The sequence below is a fragment of the Danio rerio genome, chromosome 14, assembly GCF_049306965.1.
Source record: "Danio rerio strain Tuebingen ecotype United States chromosome 14, GRCz12tu, whole genome shotgun sequence".
Lineage (NCBI taxonomy): Eukaryota > Metazoa > Chordata > Actinopteri > Cypriniformes > Danionidae > Danio > Danio rerio.
In genome coordinates this window covers 51,135,001-51,157,489 of record NC_133189.1, presented here as the reverse complement: position 1 = coordinate 51,157,489, position 22,489 = coordinate 51,135,001, and the positions used below count along the sequence as shown (strand labels likewise).

Here is a 22,489-nt window from a genome sequence, read left to right as displayed (position 1 = left end):
AGGTTTATTGTACCTAAGATTTCAGTAGTGTTGTACTAAAAACCTTTATTTCAGTCAACTAAATATTTAATCAAATGCATTTGAAAACTTAAATACAATAAACTTAAAAAGTTTTGTTTTTTCAACAATACGAAATTAGCTTTTTTAGGGCAGCGAGTTTCCATAATTTTTTTAAGTTCAATCAACCTGTCTGGGCTTACAGTGTAATGAATAATAAGGCTCAGTATCAAACAAACAATATATATTTGCAATTTTATCTAAAAAGTAAAATTACTGTAAAGTGTAAACATTACTGAATAACAGGAGCGTCAAAATATAACATCAAATTGGATAAAACAACAGCAATATAATAATTTAACAATATAATAAGATGCGATGCTTAATGTACAGTTATTTTATTTTAGATAAGATTGCAGAGATTTATTTTTCATTTGATACTGTTTTATTTGTGTATCTTTAAATGAATAGAAATTAATAAAGTCGTTTATGTTCTATTTTTTTCCTGTTTAGAATAGAACTGAGCCTTTAATTGTCATTTATAAGGGAATTATAAAGCATGAATAGTCCTCACTTTAGATTAGGTCACAAATCTGGATGAACTTGAGTTAATAAAGCATTTATTAACATACACATTAACTAATATTGTATGCCTGAATAACAATATATACATGTTGATTTTAATAGTTTATTAATCATTTACTAACTCATTCTCAATGGTCCTAAAACAACCAACTATGCCTCAATAACTGGTTATTTGTAAATACTGCAATACTTAATTTAGTAATGAAAAATAATTCTTTAACAACGTATGAAAGTACAGCTATTAATCACATTATAAATGTGCGTACAAGTTAAGAATACAGCATTTGTAGCTGCAGTTATAAACTGCTTACTAACGTTTACTAATGTAGAGTCAATGCTTAACAGATAATAAATTCACTATTTGCTAATGCTTAATAAATGGTTCATAGTGTGTAGTTATTATAAAGTGTTACCTCACCTTTCTTTCGCATTTTAATGCTCGGTTTGGACTGCAGCAGATCGTCTCGACCATGTCTACATGCCTAAATGCATTGAGTTGCTTGTGATTGGCTGATTAGAAATCTGCGTAAATAAGAAGTTGGACAGATGTACCTAATAAAGTGGCCAGTGAGTGTATGTGATGAGGCTCAATATTCAATAAACGTGCTGCATGTTTTATGCCTTGCTATATATATGATATTAAGTTATGTGCCATTGAGCCAAAAATAGTTGCTGTTGCCATTATTTCCAAATGACCGCTCCCATAGATTTGTGTCCTCATTCTGGAGAAAACTGCCCTTTAAAACAGTGATACAGTCACACTTCTGCTGTTCTATTATAGATTTGTTTAATTTTGTATTCGCCTTTATGTTTAGTCAGCTCTAGTTTAATAGTTTAGAGAAACTTGTATCATGAATTTTGCATTGACATGAATAAGACCTCAGGGTGTACGTACATTTAAATGAGCTGATTAATTCATTAAATGTATTCTCGTTAGCTGTGGTTATAAATATAAAGTCACACACACACATTTACAGAGAGAATATGTTCATTAGATGTTATTACAATAAGCCTAGGGGAAAATGTATCAACTTTTCCTTTAGATCAGTGGTCACCAAACTTGTTGCTGGAGGGCCGGTGTCCTGCAGATTTTAGCTTCAACCCTAATCAAACACATCTGAACAAGCTAATCAAGCTCTTACTTGGTATACTTGAAACATCCAGGCAGGTGTGTTGAGGCAAGTTGGAGATAAACCTTGCAGGGACACCGGCCCTCCAGGACCTGGATTGGTAACCCCTGCTTTAGATGATTTTTTCTTACGGCTGGTTTATCCTTCTGCATCAACCACGGTGCATGCCTTGCAGGTTGCTGTGCATTTATACTTCTGCATGCTGTTTGTGTTGCTCTGCAATGACACATTTGAAACGCTAGATGGCAGTAGGTTTTTATGTTCCTTTGTGTTGAGTTTCTTCGCTGGTGTTTTGTTTTTTCTGAACGCCACCTTAATGTACAAGCAGCTCAGACTTGCTTTTTCAGAGGTGGGAAATGGTGGACGTGCAACAACTTTAATCATAAAGTAAACACAAAACAAAATCTTCCATCTAAAGCTCCTTCACGGGACTCGACACTTGTAAACACTTGCTCCGTCCGGCTCACGGCTCTCAACACCACCCACACTCACATTTGCATGAATTACTCACATAAGCTCGTGCTTGTTGCGAAGAAATAACTGAACATACAGAGTTAAGAATGAAACGTCATGTGATAGTGAAAACATAAACGAAGCTGCATCGCTCTTAAAGTGACAGTGCACTACATTTCTGTTGCTGACTGTTTTTTATCATTATTAATCAAACAACAAAAAACAAGGACAAAATCACTCACTGCTGTCGACTGAAGTTATCCATGCTTTTATAACCTCCCGCTTGGACTTTGTACTGGACAATAATTCGAAATCAATATAGATCGCGATAGATTTTTTTTTTTTCAATACCGGTGATATGATTTTTAAACCCATTTCCGATATTTCCAAAATAAACTTAACATGAATTCTCTATGAGCTCCAGCATGAACTGCAAACCATTCACAAATGGCCAAAAGGCATGTATGCTAAGTACGGCGAATAAACTGTTCGCGGCAGTGCTTAATCCGAGCCGGATCTTGCTTTGGGAATTGTCAGATATTCGTGTTTTGTGTGACTTGTGCGTGGTGAATACCTGCATGTGTGTATGTGAGAGAGACTGTGAATAAGTCCGAGTGAAAAACAGCCAGCAAAGCTGTGTGCAGTATTGCCAGATGTTGCTGACTGATTCCAGACCAACAACTATCCAAAACCCGCCGAAATGTAAAAACAATCAAATAAAATTCAAGACTGCCCAATCTGGCAACACTGGCTGACTGCATGTGTACGCGTGCACACACTCACTTTTGTCTAAGCAGCTTTCTTACGTTTACAATCACTCTCATTGGTTGGTGATTTATTATTTCACGTGCAGTGAGCAGTGAAAATAAATATTGACATAGTGACTTACTAATTAACGTTTGTATTTTCAAACATATAAATATAAAAATAGACTATATAAAATATATTAGAACAATTTTATGTTAAACCTTTTAATTAAGTTAGGTAATTATACATAAGTATAAATTGACAGATAGAACCCTTAAAGGACGTTCAAGATGAAAAGCAACCAGAACTATAAATATACTCATCTGTTTGTAAAGGCTAAATACAAATAAACTGTGAAGATACATTTTTTTTGTACTACTTTTATTTTAAAAAATAAAATTTTAAGAGCCTGGAGGTATTATAGACTTTGCTAATTTAGTTTGCAGACATTTGTAGGTACAGACATCCATTTTGTGCATTCTAAAAAAGCCTCCGGAGGCCGCTGTCGAGTGACTGTCTGTTCGACTGACTGACTGAATGATTGACTAGTCGGCCGATTCCCTTCTCCTCCTCCTTCTTCCCTAAACCCAAGCGACGATTTACAAAAGCTGTTCAGAAAAAGAAAAGCCTTCGTCCAATTTTGACCTTGTTTCGGATTTCACCGCATTCTCGCCTCGTTACAAAGTCGTACACTTTAGTTTTTGGATTCTGTTTTTTGCCTTACCTGATTTCTGGAACCGCTCTTCCCCGGACTCGAACCCGGTCGTCGCCGCGGCCGGCTCCTCCTCCTCTGGGCCTCCGCTCCGCTGATGTAACACAACAAACTAACCGGACAAACTGGTTGCGGCGGGAAAGCCCTCCACACACTGGTGAGCCGTCAGCTGACGAGCACGGAGAGGAGCACCATCACACCGCCCCATATCGTTTGCTTGAAAAAACGAAATGCAGCCATACGTACCTCCGGACACGTAAATCGCAGTCTCCAGAAACGTCCTACGTTTTCAGAATGAGCTTGGGTTGTTTATAACAGTTGCAGAGAGATCGCCTCCCGCGTCCTACAAGTTATGTGTATGAATCCCTGTAAAATATAATGATGATAGAAGAAGTTATGGTGGACCTAAATGCTTCCTTAGGCTATTATTTAAAGGTGTTTTCTGTCATTGTTTGTTTAGCCTGCATTAATGCATTCAGTGTAAAGCTGCACAATTAAACATTTAAACGATCGTGATCTCAATTCAAACCTACACATGAATGATAAATGATAATGATTTGCATGTGTTTATTAATCCTTTGATGCGCTGCATTCAAATCTGCATATGATCAAGAGAGATTTCCTTTTTACACTTTTCAATTCATTAAAACCAATTAATATCACAGAAGTACTGGGAGAACAGTTTATAGTTCAGATATAAACACTGATGTTTATGGTAAAGATTAAAATCACTGTTTAATGCAGTAGTTCTGCCATAAGAATGAGCATATTTTATCCATAACCTACTGAAGAAAAAAAAATGTTGTTTATAGTTACTATTATTAAATGCAAGGTTTCTGTATTTATATCCACCGCAAAGGATGTTGGGGGTCGCGAGTCACTGGCATTGTCATTTTGGGGGCCGCGAGCTGAAAAGTTTAAGAACCCCTGGTTTAATGGAACCTGACACTGGTGAATGTCGTAGCAATTACATTGTGTAACCAATAGGTGGCGACAAACAACCGTTAAAATTATGTCACTGAAAAGGTTTTCAGAAATGATCCACCTGTAATCAAACACGTTTTATGTGTGAATTGTTGAATCCTTAACTGAAAAATTTTATGATGTGGTTCGATTTCTATATTTAGCTTTTTTCAACAACAGTAGCAAAGATCATTTTCGTATTGGATATTTTCCTTTTTTTAGCTGCTTCTTTCTTTATTTTTATCAAAATTACAGGTTCAAAATTCTGTTTGTTAAACCAATGGTTTTGCAGTAATTTTGTTGCATAAAAAGAAAGCAAATGACATTTGTCTCCTCCCTTTTTGCTGATCTAAAAAACGGTCTGATCCATGACTCAAAAACCGTAGTGTGATCCGAACCGTGAGATTTGTGATCTGTTACACCACTATTAGCCCCGTCCCTCCAACTGTCAGTTTTGACAACAAACAGAAATAGTGAGCAGGAGGAGTCTGTTAGGATGTAATAACTCTCTCCAAACCCTTTCCCTGAACTTTCTGAATAAAAATGCCTACTTTACTACATCCAATCAGCTGGCAGTGGAAAAAAACAAGCCACGCCCATTGTTTTCTCCTTTGTTTTCTTATCTCTAGACGCTGCGTGACAAAATGAAAAAGCAGTCGCAGCTTTCGGTTCATGCAGACTTTAAATAATTGTGATTGAAATAATCACGGCGAGGCAGTGGCGCAGTAGGTAGTGCTGTCGCCTCACTGCAAGAAGGTTGCTGGTTCGAACCTCGGTTCAGTTGGCATTTCTGTGTGGAGTTTGCATGTTCTCCCTGCCTTCGCGTGGGTTTCCTCCGAGTGCTCTGGTTTCCCCCGTAGTCCAAAAACATGTGCTACAGGTGAATTGGGTAGGCTAAATTGTCCGTAGTGTATGAGTGTGTGTGTGTGTGGATGTTTCCCAGAGATGGGTTGCGGCTGGAAGGCCATCCGCTGCGTAAAAAAATTGGTGGATAAGTTGGCGGTTCATTCCGCTGTGGCGACCCCGGATTGATTAAAAAAATAATAAAAGGACTAAGCCGACAAGAAAATAAATGAATGAATGAAATAATCACCAAAATAATAATTGTTCCCATAAATTTGCATAAAAATAGGTGGATGGAGGGAAATATTTTCTTCTGAAACTCTTCTGAAATAAGCATGCTCAGTTCTTTTCTCTTGAGATCAATCTGGATCTCTCTGTAGTTTTCTCTCAGTTTAAGTGAAAGGGCTGAGATATACTAAAGTGGCCTAATCTGAGATTTGTCGCTGTATGTGAGGGTCTCTCTCAGCTGACTGCTGCTGCGCTGTGATTGGATGCGGAGCTGAAACGCGGCTGCTGCTCTGAAGGAGTGTTACGCTCAGGGCAGTGAAGGTCAGCCGGGCCGCTGCTCCTCTGCCAACCCCAAGGCTCAGCTTGCAGAGACAGCCTGTCAGATTTAATACAGTAGAGCCCTGAACCCATGTGACATCCATAGTGCAGCTGCGCGGTGCAGCGGTCACACGTTTCATTCATTTAATCACTCTTTTAATCATCGAAAGCTACATTTACACAGTATTCTTGCTGTTAACTGTCAGTTTGGCCTCTTTTCCGACTCATTCAGCCTTGAAATATTATAATGCATGGACAGATCTTGATTTAATCTTGGCAATTAATCTGTGTAGGCACATATGTGTAAGCGCTTGCATTTTTTTAGCGTGCGTGTGTGTGTTGAAACCGTTAACATGAGCGTCTAGCACTTCAGGCCTGATTAGACAACAGATTGCATTTTTCACAGAACTTGCCTCAATCCTTTTACTCGTCTGATTTAGTCAAATGTGTTTGTGCTTAATAAATGTATTTTTCTAGTCAGGCTTTACTGTATTTTTACTGCGGTCTGTTAGAGTTAATGAGAGTAAATGTTTATTGTCTTTCATGCTCACAAAAGCAGCCGTTTTGATCAAATATACAGTTAAACGGTAGCATTCATTTTCGGCTTAGTCCCTTTATTAATCAGGGGTTGATACATTGGAATGAACCGCCAACTTATCCAGCATATGTTTTACACAGCGGATGCCCTTTCAGCTACAACCCATCACTGGGAAACACCCATACACTCTCATTCACACATACACTACGGCCAATTTAGCTCACCCAATTCTTCTATAATGCATGTGTTTGGACTTGTGGGGGAAACCGAAGCACCCGCACCAACATGGGGAGAACATGCAAACTCCACACAGAAATGCCAACCTGCTTGGCCGAGGCTCGAACCAGCGACCTTCTTGCTGTGAGGCGACATCGATATCTAACGGTTGCTTTATATATTTTTTTATATTTTATATTCTTGTGAATGCTATTCTGGCAAGTCAGCATCACTCCAAATTTAATGTAGCATGGGCTGCGACCGAAACCGCATACTTCCATACTATATAGTATGCTAAAATCAGTATGCGAGCCGAGTAGTATGTCCGAATTCATAGAATTCGAAAATCAGTATGCGAGAAGTACACGGATGACTTACAACTTCCAGCGAGATTCTGGAGTGCACATCCCATGCACGCTGCGCTATCCCATAATGCCCCGCGAGGGAATTCAATTCAATTCAATTCAGCTTTATTTGTATAGCGCTTTTACAATGTAGATTGTGTCAAAGCAGCTTCACATAAATGGTCATAGTAACTGGAACAGTGTGGTTCAGGTTTTAGTGTTTAAGTTCAGTTCAGTTCAGCTCAGTTCAGTGTGATTTAATCATTACTGAGAGTTCAAACACTAAAGAGCCAATTCATCGATGCGTAGCTCTACCAATCCTGAACCATGTGAGGCAGTGGCGACAGCGGAGAGGGAAAAAAAACTTCACCTGATAGGAGTGAAGAAAAAAAACCTTGAGAGAACCAGACTCAGTTGGGCACGACCATTTTAATTTCTCCGCTGGCCAAAAGTCTTGTGCAGAGCTTCATTCGCCGTGGTTCATGAATAGACGCAACTGTGCATTACAATAATGCTTTTATTTACTTTTCTTTGTGATGACGTTAGGGGTGTCAAAATTAATCGTTTCTTCGGTGCATCGCGATGCAGACGCGGACAATTCGGTATCAGTTCAGTAATAATCATCACCGGTTATTACTGACGTCATTTACCTCATATGCGCTCTGTCGCGAGGGAGGCGATCGCGAGTATTTACAACGCTTTAACTACTTAAAACTCATAAACTGTGCACAATTTCACTGTGTGTGTTTGCTGGATCAGTCTTTCACTGACATATACAACAATAGCCCCTATTTCACTGAGATCGAGAGAATGAAAGTAGCCTACTCCATTTCTCTCTTTCTCTCTCGCTCTCGCTTTCGCTCTGTCTCTCTCTCTTTCTCACACACACACACACACCCAGTGGCCCATTTGACCTGCTGGCGTGGCTTTCTTTCTCCTCTCGGCTGTTTTACAGCATTACGTTCGGATACAGAAACGAGCGCGTGTCTGCAGAGTTTTCTCCACCGTGTCTATCATCAGTGGCGTAGCGCAAAATGCGGAGGCCCCCTGTAGGGATCGCTGACGGGCCCCCTGATGAAGGGAGGGGGGGGGGGGTGCGTCATACGTCATCACTGGGTGTCATATCACTGACGTCATCACGTTCTACCGGTTCTGTTTGTTTAACAGCCTATAATTAATAAAGGGGTATTTATAATTGCACTACACTTTATATAAACATGTTTATTTAACTAAATTTATTGCTGTTTGAATACAGTATGTCATTATAGATGTGTAGTGAATGTGCAGTAATCTCTTATATGTAATAAACTCCGACAAGTTCAGAAACTGTCACTAAAATATCTGTGATTGTGAACAAGAAAAGAATAAACGGTCCAATTGTTAAAATAAAGTAAAAGCAGATCGGTTAGACTGTACAAGGGAAATACCTTCACACTACCTGTGCTAAATCATTTGTCGTCGGTACGCAGAGGGGTGATCTGCTCTCGGGCTGTAGGTGGGAGAGGCTACTGTAGAGGACTGACTGGGCCGCCTGTCAGTGCTGTGAGGCGGGGGAGGGGCCGGCGGCGTCACACGCAGCTCGTTGAGAAGAGTAGGGACGGTACAGTATGGACAAATGACAGTCTAAAAAAATCCCCAATAACACACAAAAAAGTCGCTAGATTTGTCGCTAGGGGGTCTGAAAAGTCGCTATATTTAGTGACAAAGTCGCTAAGTTGGCAACATTGGCGGCAAGCAATCAAAATGAAGTAGTCCACCGCTTGAGAGGTGTTCAGAGAACACAGACGTGTGAACTTTGGTTCCGACCACAGTTGTTCCCAACAGTTTATTGAAAATCGCGACGACGCGGGGCCCCCTAATCACGCGGGGCCCCCCCGCGGTGCGTGCCCTGCGGGCCCGTCCGCTACGCCACTGTCTATCATGTATCAGCTGTGAGATCGCCGCTGCCGCCTGCCGCTTATCAGTGTCACTTATCTGAAGAGCGCAGCGCGCAAGAGCCAATAGCAACCGTTTTTGTTGAGGGTGTGACCAATCAAAGAGGTGTAAGAGAACTAGACAAGGATCAGAAATTGAGCTGGATGTTTATATTTGTTTATATTATTTGCTTAATGCTCGTTTTGTTTAAAGTTACAGTTTGTATATCTGACTGTATTAAACGACAAAATTGTATTACAAATAATAAATAAATATATTCATACATTTTAATACAAGAACTGCTGCTGTGAAGAAAATATAAAACTGTATGGAAAGCATCGTCAATGCACCGTGATGCACCGAAATATCGAATTGAACCGAATTGATGGCATGATAATCGTAACCGAACCGTGAGACTAGTGTAGGTTCACAGCTCTAGATGACGAATTGGTGGCGTAATGATGACGTATTTATTTTTAGCTGCGTAACACTTTAATAAATTAAAATGGAGTTTTCAAATGAAGATAAGAGTGTGCTCAAATGTTTACGAGAACAGAAAAGCTACAGTGTTTCACATTTTCTTTGTGATATTCCGATTTAAAACTGGACGAAAGGTGGATTGTATTACTTGTTGGCGAACATTTATCACACTGGATCAGTATGTCGTGTGGCAGGGAGTGGCCGTCTACTGCCAGTTGTGTTGACAATATAACCACTGTCGAAGACATGGTACTGATCCACCACACACTGTCCGACAGATTGCATGGGAGTCTAGCAATTAATGACTCCGATATGTAAACGATGCTTTATTTCTGTGCTTGCTAATTTAGTGTGCAAGTAATAAAATTGAAGAGTTCGATCAATGTTTTTGTTATCGTTGTTTAACAAGTTGATGCGGTGATGTAAATCAGATGGAAAACATGTACATATCATACAATTTTATCTATTTCCCATCGAATAATAAAATATAATTAAAATGTTGATATTTTGATGGCATTTTGGCTTAGATTTTTTAAGAAACAGTGTATATATACTGTATGCTGTATATATAATACACACAAACAGCAGACTGCAAAGTTGAGAGTGCGGGGAAACTGATTTCATGACATTGTTCACAGTTTCCATAGTAACAGCCTCTACTCTGATTGGTGGAGCTCTCTTCAGTAATACTTAAGTTAGAATTTGGAAACTGGGAGAAAGATTTATTCTAAGCTCTTCAAACCGTTATGAAAGGTGTCCTTAGTAAGAATATATATTTATAAATTCTGATTTAGGGTGTCTCGTGGCTGAGGATTGTCAATATCTCGTTAGCAAAACGTGTGAACGTGTTAAGAGAAACCATGGTTACAGTGATAATATGTCCTGATGTGTCTCTGTGTCAGTCTCTCCCAGTATTTTGTAGTGGCATGTTTATACAGCTCTTCCTGGCACAGCTGTAAAGTGTCTTTTCAGGCATGTGTTTTGAGACTTTAAATACATCCATTATCAGACTTTACTATCATCTGTAAACCGTACAGTATATGCAAATGAGATTCAGACACTGTCAAGAGTTCCTTCTGTCAGTTATGATCATGAATAATGAGTATTTTGGAAGTCAAAGGAAAACGCCCACAATATTTTGGTGGTGCAGAATGGAGAGAGAGAACGCTTTTGTTTGTGTGGTTAATCATGTGTCCTCCTTCTGTCCTACACATGAATGGAAAAGAGAAATGATTGTCTCACACTTCAATTACCCGCCCGATCTGGCCTACTTTCACTGCGCACACATGGGGCTTCGCTGATTCCTTTACCACAAACATTTTTAACTTGAAACTTGTGGGAACTTTAAAAGGAGCGTTTCGATTTCCCCTGGAATGATTGCACAGTTTGGGGTCGCAAAATATTGGCTTATCTCCTCATAATTGTTTTTTATATTACTTCTACACTGTAAAAAAACGATTAGCGAGTTACACTCAAAAATTATTTTTGCTGTTTGCTTATTTAAAGTGAGCTGAATCAACACAATTGTTAAGGTTTTTGGGGACCCCTTAATTGTTTTATGTTTAATCCACTTAAATTTGTTAAACAATTAAGTTAACTTAATTGACTTGTGTTTGGACAACATGAAGGAATTCTGTTGAACCCACAATTTTTTACAGTGTAACTTGAGTAAAGCGAGTAAACCCTTAATGGCCCATTTTCACTGACTGGTATAGTACGGTAGGGTAGGGTGCAGGTCACCTTTATCAGGCTTGCGTTTCCACTGCTAAAAGGGTACAAATGAAACTTTATTCGTGACATTACTGCAACAAATTAGGTATAGTTTATGTAATTTGATCAGGTTTGTTTCGAGTCCATTTAATTCATGTTAAGACAGCATAATTCTTAACAATAATAGTTTTTTATACTTTTTAAAATAAACTTTGTTTAAATTATTTACTTAATTGTGATTACTGGCTAGAATAATTTTTTTTTGATTGTATAATCACATACAGACTCTAAAAGGGCCATGAAGCCCCCCTCTTTCAGTTCAAGTCTACCTCAGAATGTTTTAGGGTGCTTTCACACTAGCGCTTTTGGTCCGCACCTGGGTTCGTTTGACATCATAGTATGGTATGTTTAGCTAGTGTGAACGTGTGTGTGTCAGTCAGTCAGTCAGTCAGTCAGTCACGTTTCGTACCTTGGTGACACGCGCGGGACTGAGCCAGGGCATACACAGTGATACACAGTGATGTCTGCTTGTCTCCTCCAAAACCAGCTTCCGCAGACACTGTGTGATGTTCTGAATGTTTATATTGTTTTTGCGGCAGATGGACGCGAGTCGCTTTCTGTATGTCCAAAACCAAAAGCTTCAGTTAAAGCAGAATAACCGCGATGTGCAAACGTCTTTCCATTTCGGCGCTTGCTTTTGTGACCGTCACCTAGCAATGGCCGTAAAAAAACAGCAGCTAGATGACGCAAGCGTTTTCAGAAGGAAAAAAAAAGTGTGAACACAAAACCAACCGAGGAGGTGGCAGGGAGAGACAATCAAACTTGGGTACGGTCCAGGCAAATAAACCAAGTGTGAAAGCACCCTTTAAAAAACTGCATCATAATGGGCGTAGAGCTCTGCAAGCAAAGGTAGGAGTGGGCGTGGCCAGCAGAGCAGGGGGAAGTAGAGGACCGAATAACTGTTGTCAGTTGGCTTACAAAATGAGACACAAATCATTAGGAGACGCATGATTTAATAGTTTACAAAGTTAAAATGCAAAGAAATAAACAGTTATTTAATGCCCTGCTACATTTGCTATTTGTTAAAATGCTTGCTGCAGACATAAAGCTTTGCTGTTTCGGCCCTGACAGGATCGTGGGGAAAAACATGCAACAAACCCCGTTGATCATGGAAACAAACACATACGACCCTTCATAAATGGCTAATTAGTTTGTGCCGTATGCAGATTCCGTGGATGCGGTCTCACCCAGTCATCAACATAGGGTCTCACAGCTTGGCTGGTCTGCTTTGCCCTTAGAAAAAAAGCACATGGAGTCATGAATAATTAAGAAGCAGGCTTTTGTCATTAGGGCTGTGCAACTTATCGAAATTACGGTTTCGATTTTGGCTTCTATCGATGATGAAAAAGCATTAATCGAGATAAACGATTCTTGCATCATATACCGTTGTACACATTTGTTGCTCTGCTAAGCTCAGTTCCACGTGAAACTCCCGCACCACTCCCTTATGGTGACTCATGCAGCCTCTGCAGCTCATGCTGTATTGAGCAGACACACGTCACTTCATAACTATAGTGGCCGTTTTTCGACTGAACTAAATTTATTTTTGATGTCTTGGTCACACTGTTTGGAGGGCCGGAACAAACTGCCTAGGGGCCGGGTTTGGCCCGCGGGCCGCCAATTGAATAGCCCTGGTCTAGGGGGTCGAACCGAGATCACAATCCTTTTCTGATTAATCGTACAGCTCTGTTAAAAAGTATTTTCGTCAGTGTTTTAGGTTGCTGAAACAATCGTTTGCTCATCATTTGCTTCTGCTTTGTTTTTTCACGCCTCAGTCTCGCATTTGTCAGTTTCTGAAATGATTCTTATTTCTAAGTGACAACAAGATTATTTTGCTTACCCTGATTGGCAGATTATTTTGCTGGTTTTAAGAAAAAAACTCACTCAGTATGACTTTTGCCCAAGCTTATATATACTTGGTGACCCATGTCCCTTAAGCCACATGAATAAAACTGAATCACAGTGGAGCTGTATTATGCTAGGCAGACGGGTAATTGTTAAAAACTGGAAATCCTCCAGTAGACCTCCGATTTTTGAGTGGATCTCAGAGTTAGGACGAGTTGCAGTCTATGAAAAACTCTCCTATAGTTTACATGGAAGAATTTAAATTTATTTTGATAAATGGGGAAAATTTCTAAATTTCTGCCACCCACGATGTTAGTAAACATGGAACGAGACAAAATAATAATTAAGGTTAAGATATTAGCAACCCCCCCTTTTTTTTTTCTTTGGTTTACTTTTGCAACTGATATGATGTTATTTATTTCTAGTATTTATTTATGTTGTATTGTTCTGCTTTTATGCTGATGCTCTGTATTGGATATTCATCTGCATTGTTTGAAAAAAGAAAAATCAATAAAAAGTTCAAATCATAAAAAAAAACTCACTTAATTTTTACATTATTTCTGAAAACAAGGCTTTTTTTTTTACTTGTCTAGAAAATGCTTCTTGATTAAGTATTTTTAGATATTTGGATGAGAACCAAGACAAAAACTCAAAGTAAAAAAAGTTTTTTGTTCTTTTTGTTTGTTTGTTTGTTTGTTTTTTTGCAGTTTGGCTCTTTAGGTTGCCCTAACTGGTCGATTAACATTGCGATCATTTAAGTTCAATACATTGAAAAGTAGTCAAAAACATCATTTCTATATTTTTCACAGCTTTTCACAATTAATAAAAAAAAATTCTCTTCCTAGCACTCATTTCTTTAGATACTTACAAATTAGAAACTTTATTAAAAACTCATATCCAGATTTTCCGAACCTTCCACCAAAATCTCAACTTGACCAAATTTTTGAAGTACCCTTAGTAAAAAAGGTATACTGTCTACTTTATACAGGCTGATCTCCTCTTTTTCTACTACCTCTCTTTCCTTAATAAACAACAATGGGCGTCAGACCTCAATCTTACATTTGAGGATGACACGTGGGACCAGATTTTGTCCCGCGTTCATTCCTCCTCTATCTGCGCACGACATAGCCTCATCCAATTAAAATTTGTTCATCGTATATACTGGACAAAAGTGAGATTGGCAAAAAATAACTCAAGACGTGGATCCTATATGTGATCAGTGTAATCAAGCACCCGCAGACTTAATACATATGTTTTGGCTTTGCCCATCAATCACTCCTTTTTGGCTATCAATTTTCAAGTGTTTCTCTTCTGTGACAAAGATACACATCGAACCATTTTTGGACTTTCTCGGAATATAGTAGGGTTATCAAGCTGTACTGCAAACGATCTTGAATTTTTGACACTGTTAGCAAGACGTTGTATTCTGTTATTATGGAAACAAAGATTTCCTCCGAGTTTTGACAACTGGTTGTGAGACGCAATGAGCTTCATCCACTTGGAAAAATTAGGTTTACAATAAATGGCAATACTAGGGCCTTTTCTGAAACATGGGACCCATTTAGACTTTTTTTTTCTGAGCATGTCACATGATTAGTTACTTTATAAATATCCGAGGACTCATTTTTTATAATTTATTATTTTATTTACTTAAATGTTTTTATTGATTTGATTTATTTTGTTATTATTAAGAGTATTTTTTTTCTTCTTTCTTTAAATGATAAATGTAACTTCAACGCATGTAGAGGGTAGGGGTGGGAATAATATCTGTTTAAATTTCTCTGTAAAAATACTTTGTTATATGTGAAAAGTTTAATAAAAAAAATAAATTAAAAAAACATAATTTCTATCCAAGTCTCCCGAATAAAAGTTTGACCCTCGTTTTCCAGTTGACAGTGGCTGCTTTGTCTGGGTCAGTAGTTGGCAGTGTGATGGTGCCGGTGGGCCGATCACATTACAGGTCTGTTGTGCACAGAGCGACCAGCAGGTAGACCTGGAACGCCTTCATGACAGGGCGAAATCCAACCCAGTGGGTCATCTTCTGTTTAAAGAAGCAGTCAATGAGGTTTCGCCCCCACCCTGCTCCTTAAAACCCCAAAGAGTTGATTATAGACAGGGACGCTGTGGGACGAGCCCCAGGGTCCATTCTGCCTGAATACAGCCATCATTGTGGGAGTAATGCGATTCCTGCCTCCATTAGTCTATGGAGACATTCTTCAGTGCACTGATCCAGCCCCAGTTTTATAGGCAGTTTATATCACCAAGCCAAAGTCAGCTTACAGATTTTTTTAAAAGCAAGATTCGAATGGATTCAATTTAATTAATCTTATTTGTATAGCGCTTATACTATGTAGATTGTGTCAAAGCAGCTTCACAAAGGAGGTTATAGTAAATTGAAACAGTGTCAGTCCAGTTTTCAGTGTCGAAGAATTGAATAAGCTAAATTAGCCGTAATGTATGTGTGTAAATGCAACAGTGTACGGATGTTTCCCAGTACTGAGTTGCAGCTGGATTGGCATCCGCTGTGTAAAATATAAGTCATAATCTTGGTTCAATCCTCTGTGACGACCCCTGATAAATAAGGTACTAAGCAAAAAGAAAATTAATAAATAAATAAATTTACTGTATAACAGGACCTGAACTGCATGTGGAATTTTGCACACAATTTTCCTGAAAGATACATAGCTACACCATTTACACCTGCAAAGAGTTATAAAAGTATACACTGTAGCTTGTGCTCAACATTAGGGCTGGTAATTATCAAGAATATGTTGTTTTCTAGAATATATAAAGCAATAAAATCTGTTAAATTACAATGCTGTTTATTTTGTGTATATTTATTTTTTGTAGATTTTATTTGTATTATTTTTTTATAAATTCCCCCCGGCTGTGGGGGAAACCGGAGCACCCAGAGGAAACCCACGCTAACATGGGAGAACATGCAAACTCCACACAGAAACGCCAACTGACTCAGCCTGTGCTCGAACCAGTGACTTTCTTGGTGTGCTAACCACTGAGCCACCGTGTGGCCTTATACAGTACATGCGAACAATATTAATTTCAGTTTAACATTAATAGTTATTATTTGTGTGCTGTGAAGTGTTGACATTTAGCAACATTTCTATACCTTTATTATGTATTTCTTGAGAGTTCTCTGCCATCTCAATGTCCTCTGTGTGCAATGTACTTTGTCATCTTCAAAGCCTCTTTGTTCGCTGCCTGCTGTGTTTTTCCTGACCTTACGGAGCAGAGAAGATAGCAGCTTACCAACGCCAAGCGCAGACAGACAGAGGAGGACATGGGGAATCAAGGGGTGAAAAAAAACAAAGAGTCTTTGTAGCCAACCACCCATTTTAATTCCCTATCAGTCTGTGGCCTGTTTGTGCCCTGAGACCATTCTAATGGCCCATATCTGCACGGAAAACACAGCATTTTATATCACGTGTGCTTTTTGCGTCGTAACACTTGGTCGGTTTACCATTTGCTCTATTTTGTTTTCTAAATCATAGTTGTGTCGAAGTTAAGATAGCAACAGGTTTGATTTAATTTATTTGTTCATTACAAACAGATTTTTTTATCTAGATTAATCTCACTGTAATCTTGGAATGAATCTAGATTAATCTAGATTAAAATGGCTCATTTGAATTCTGCCGAAGGCATTCAGAATATGTGTGCTACCCAAATAATGACTAAATATGACTCTTCGAGAACAGGATTCTCAAGCCAGGTGGCGCATTAAACCAAGGGCTCATCTCCTGTTTCCAAAATGCATCACAAACTGCTTGAGAAACTGTTCTACTATGATAATTGGTGATGAAAATAAATGATGTTCAATAAGATGTACTTGTGTTTACTAACTGTTTATTCAGGTAAACATGAATTTTGAACTGTAGGTCTACATAAGCTCCAAACAGCGAATTTTATTTATATATTTATTATTATTATTTTTTTACCTTAATCCGACTAAAGTCATAACTGAACTAAACAGAAATGAAATTAAAACATGTGGAGTATGCAGATATTAGTGGAATTATTGAAGTAAACACCGCAATCAAACTATTACAGTCATATGAACTTTTTGCCATATTTTCTGACAAGATCCACACACGCAGCTGTCAGTAAAGGACCACACACACACACACACACACACACACATTGCAAAATGCAGAAGTTTTTTTTCTTTCCATTCGGTGTGCGTTATTAAATTCCATAACACTCTCACCAGACCTTACTCTTCCTTTTTTGCGTCTAATACCCCAGTTTGTCATGGGGGCATGAATGAAATGTTCATGAGTGAATGTGAAAAGTTAAAGTCACCCAAAATTACAGGAAACTCTTACATGAAAGCACTTCATGTAAACACCTTAAAGGTGCAGTAGGTGATCGTCTTCATAAGCATGTTTTGTTGTGCTGGTTGAAAGTCTCTTCATATTCCAATAGTAATGATTACAGTAAATGATCTAAATGTGTTTATATGTATTTTTATATTTTGGGTAAGGCATAACACTAAAAAGTGTTCATCCACTTAAACATTGTTGGACCGACATCTCCCATAATTCCGATAAGCAGCTCAGACTGTCTGTCAGCAAATGTAGATTCGGACTTCAGCGCATCTGTTCACGCAGATCCGCCATTTGCGCATACGCCGAGTCAGGCCGACGTCTCTCATAATTCCGATAAGTAGGTTAAACTGTCTGTCAGCAAATGCAGATTTGGAACAACTGCGCAGCCGTTTGTACGCAGCTCTGCTGACCGATGTTTGTGCATAGATGTGCGTGAGTTTACGAGAGAGCGCGCACGAGATTGGCACGAAACATGCTGAATCAAAACTTTTTAAAAACCTGAATCAATATCGGACGCTGGAGAAAGGACGACACCTTGGCTAAAGGATTTCTCTTAGGCAGGTAATGTTCTGTTTTATAACTATTTTAGCTTCACGCAAAGCTGATGTAACATTAGATGTTGTTGTTACAAACGGGTTATATCTTCACAGAAGTGTTGTTCAGCCACTAAAATGTTCCGGTGAAAGACTGATAAGACTATTTTACAGCATCGATAATGTAGATTTTAATTAGTTTAACAACAAAATACAAGTAAATACTGCTAAATATACTGCCTAGTCTCTCCCTGTATTGTTTACCATGCAACTCTGAATATTCGTTCCAAAATAGCATGTCAGTTTTCCTAGCACGCCGCCGGACAAGCACTATAACACATTCGCTTTTAACACATTCTTTTGCTGCGCTCGTGTTTAAGGAGGCGTGGCTCTAGACAGCAGGGGAGGGACTTTGATTCAGAGATTTATGCTAAGCTGTTAGCATTGTGGAAGATCACCTACAGCACCTTTACTTATGTTATTGTCTATTAAGGCAAAGAACTAGATTACAGATATCCATGTAGGAGTAGTCTGTAATGTCTTTTGAAGTATATGTGAAAGATCCAGAAGGGCATCCTGCTGGTTTGATTCAGAAGGGCACTTTTTTGTCAGACGGCTCACCGGTTTGACTTTCATTCACCATCATTCATTTTAAAAAGCACCTGGTCCATTTTATTCATATTTGTTTTACTGGAACGCATAAACTTTACAGGTGCCTGACAGTTAGATGTGGAGCTAACATTAATCAGATTCACTCTAGTGAACTGCATCCATGTTAGCATGTCACGTTTGATATGGTTATTTCCCAGTAGGAATACACAGGTTTGAAGACTTGTTCTCGCCACCTACAGTGCAATTCGGCCAGGTATACATCAGCGCTAAAATATCAAGGTGAAAGTCATCATAGCTTCGGTAGAATAGACTCAGCTCCCAACCCAACTTTAGGAATAGATTGACGACGATATTTTTTTTTATTGCCTGAGTCTCGCGTTAACGCTGATAACGGCTCACCACTAAACAAAATAGTCTTCAACATGGTTAAAATGGAGTGGGATTAAGCGCAAGCTTACTTACTAAGCTTAGTTTGCAGAACTGAATAGATTTTTCATTAAATTGTGATTACTGTTAAATATTAGTTTTTTTATAAATAATTGTAATTGTTAATTATATAATACAGTTAGTGCTAATCTGTGTGGAGTTCTCCTGTGTGGAGTTTGCATGTTCTCCTCGTGTTGGCGGGGTTTTCCTCCAAGCGGCAACCTCCTGTTCTCCCTCATGAAACAAATACTGTACGAAAGTAACTAAAAACTGTAATTCATTGAAATTCCACTAGTCCTGGCTCCATAATAGAGCAGATTTCTATTGACCCTACTTTTAAAATGGCTAAATTTACAGCAGAAAATTGGTTGTTTACAGCCTGGTACAAAGAACTATTTTGGTTCATAGCTAAAATTACCCTTCATGACAACTGTGATGGGTGATTTTTTTTTCTCATCCGTCATCTCATCCGTCTAATTTATTATTAGGTTTTATTAAGTCTGCATAATTAGGGCGTGGCCACTTGAGTGATAGCTATGTCTCGCTGGTCGCCGTCACTTCACCGCAGTTAATTCCGGCTAATTAGCTGCTGAACTCACGTATACATCATATTTCTGGGTTGTTTTCTGTGGCTTTACACAGTTGGTTGCTTTTTGGCATTATTTCTTACAATTATTAGATGATATGGCATGCTGTGTGCACTTAATTGTGCTCACAAATTATTCACGTGGCCTCGATTTTAGCTGCAAAATGCTAGCAGGTGTCTTTAGCTACGCTCACGCTCCACCTCTTTGCCCTTATTTGGTTACCAACGGTTGGAGCGATGAGGCATGAACAAAATGGAGCCGGTTGGCCACACCCACTTGTAGCTTCATTTGCGCCCTTTAGAAACATCACAGATACTATGTCCATATCTTTTACAGTCTATGAATTCTTCCAGGTGCTTCAGTTTCCTCCATAGTCCAAACACATGCACTATAGGTGAATTGAATAAACTAAATTGGCCGTAGTGTATGTGTGTGAATTAGCGTGTATGGGTGTTTCCCAGTACTGGGTTGTGGCTGGAAGGGCATTTGCTGTGTAAAACATATGCTGGATAAGTTGGCAGTTCATTCCGCTGTGGCGACCCCTGACGAATAAAGGGACCAAGCTGAAGAAGAATAAATGAATGAGTTAAGGCTACTACAGCAGGCAGCGAACAAAGAGGCTTTGAAGATGACAAAGTACATTGCACACAGAGGGCATTGAGATGGCAGAACACTCTCAAGAATATAATGTGGAGATATAGAAATATTGCTAAATATCTCACACTTTTACAGTACACAAATAATAACTATTCATATTCAACTGTTATAAGAATAATAATGTTTGAATGTACTGTATAGGACCTGAAATGCATGTGGGATTTTGCACACAGTTTTCATGTTATGCAGTTATATATTTACACCTGCAAAGAATTGAAGTACTGTATATACTGTAGCTTGTGCTCCAAATTAGGGCTGTTGATTAGCAAAAATATGGTGCAATACAGAATATATGTATTTTCATTAATATTGACTAATGAATATAATTGTTTACAGTTAAAGTTTGTATATTATTTTCCCCAATTTCTGTTTAACTGAAAGATTTTTTCAACACATTTCTAAACATGATAGTTTTATTAACTCATTTCTAATAACTGATTATTTTTGCCATGATGACAGTAAATAATATTTGACTAGATATTTTTCAAGATACTTGTAATTAAGTGACATTTAAAGGCTTAACTAAGGTAATTATGCAAGTCATTGTATAACAGTTGTGTGTTCTGCAGACAATTGGAAAAAGAAATATTGCTTAGGGGGGCTAATAATATTGACCTTAAAATGTTTTTAAAAAATTAAAAACTGCTTTTATTCTAGCCGGAATAAAACAAATAAGACTTTCTCCAGAAGAAAAAATATTATCAGACATACTTCAAAACATTTCCTTGCTGTGTTAAACATCATTTGCAAAATATTTCATTTAGAGGAGGGCTAAAAATTTTGTCTTCAACTCAAGGGTTGGATTTAACCAATAAGCAACGTAAGGGGCAGCTGAGGACCCCAGGAAATCTGAGGGCCCCAATAAATATCTAGAAGTATAAATTGTACCCAAAAACTATATAACATTGATATTTTTTACATAATTAAATATTATTCAATATACACAAAAATATAATATTATTATAATAATGTATAATAATTTGTGTGTGAGGGAGAGTGCGCGATAGATGGTTTTATGTAGTTCATAGCAAGTTTTTCACTTTATCAACATTTAGCACAACTTTATATTTGCGCATCAGTTATTTACCTGGAACAATTCTAATTTCTGATTTAAATATGTTCCCCGAGACATATATTTGTTAAAGAAGTTTCCTGCAGCCTTTCCATGAGAAAATAGCTGGACAAGTTACTTTCTCCATGTGATTATTAACTTACAATGTGTGAGCTGGCTGAAATGCGAGTCTCACTGTGATTTTATTTAATATCATAGCTCATTCAAGACATCATAGCCTATATGTGGGGGCATGGCGTTTTACCGAATGCGGCTAACACGAAGGAGAGAGAAAATCGTGAAAATGTAAATATACAAATTATGGCGTTGTCGTTGGATTAGGTACATGTAAACAAATGACTACTTTAAAAAATTGCCGTAAGCCATTAGCCTAATTTCTGCGGCTACTTCATTCAGTTAACAACAGCTACACACTAACAGATCAAAATTACATTTAAAGGGCCATGAAACCCCCCTGTTTCAGCAGAGTGTTTTCACACCTCTACTTTGGAGAGTCAGGAAAAGAAGCGTGTTCAGCTCTGTTTAGGGGGGAGTGTCGAAGGAGCAAAAGAGGGAAGGTCTGAACACTGTAAGAGGTAAAGAGGTCTTCGAAGCTATCGTGCATATTAATGAGGTTGCACCACATACACAATAGAGCGCGCTGATTGGTTTGAACCAAGTCTTATCTATTTAGCCTATAGAATACTGTCTCCGAGGAATTCTATAGTGAGAATTTGTATTTGTATTTTAAATGTCTGTTTGTAATGGTATGCATGTTTTTCACATTGTTTAGATGTATATTATTGTATGCAAATGTTCCTGTTTACCGGCTTGTTAGCTGATTGCGATAATTGACTGCAGGTGCTGTGTAGAGCTGTTTGACTATTTCTGGAGGACTTCCATTTGCAACGCTTTACCTGATGAAGACCATGTCGGTCGAAACGTTGTGATTTTGTAATATTGACATTAAAAAAATTTTGAGAGCTAAAGTGGCAGTGTGCTGATTTACTTTGAATCTTTTGCTACTTATGTTTGCTTTTTGATCGTGCACCTGCCTTCAAGATTTTCTAGATGTGCGCACATTTCTGTTTTTTGCAAGATTTTGAACCAAGTCTTACTCATGAATGAATGCTGCACACTCAGAGATGTAATAAGGCACTCCCAGGGACAGACGTCCAGTTTACATGCTGGAATACA

The 22,489-nt window shown here is 38.4% G+C and overlaps 1 protein-coding gene across 27 annotated transcripts in view; it reads left to right on the top strand.

The window, feature by feature from the left end:
• Positions 1-22,489, top strand: part of prom1a (prominin 1a) — a 162,161-nt gene that overhangs the window by 87,421 nt on the left and 52,251 nt on the right. The window lies entirely within an intron of this gene.